Below are 257 nucleotides of genomic sequence, written 5' to 3'. Positions count from 1 at the left end.
AGGGAGGAAGGAAAGGAGGGAGGAAGGAAAGAAGGGAAGGAGGAAGGGAGGGAAGAAAGAAGGAAGGAAGGCAGGGAAGGAGGAAGGAAGGAAGGAAGGAAGGAAGGAAGGAAGGAAGGAAGGAAGGGAGGGAGGGAGGGAAGAAGGAAGGAAGGAAGGGAGGGAGGGAAGAAGGAAGGAAGGAAAGGAGGGAGGGAGGGAGGAAGGAAAGGAGGGAGGAAGGAAAGGAGGGAGGAAGGAAAGAAGGGAAGGAGGAA

Source organism: Petaurus breviceps, unplaced genomic scaffold (genome assembly GCF_028583685.1).
Source record: "Petaurus breviceps papuanus isolate PSGF00001 unplaced genomic scaffold, PetGlider_PUasm1.0 88067, whole genome shotgun sequence".
Classification (NCBI taxonomy): Eukaryota; Metazoa; Chordata; class Mammalia; order Diprotodontia; family Petauridae; genus Petaurus; species Petaurus breviceps.
Note: the sequence above shows the minus strand (reverse complement) of the source record.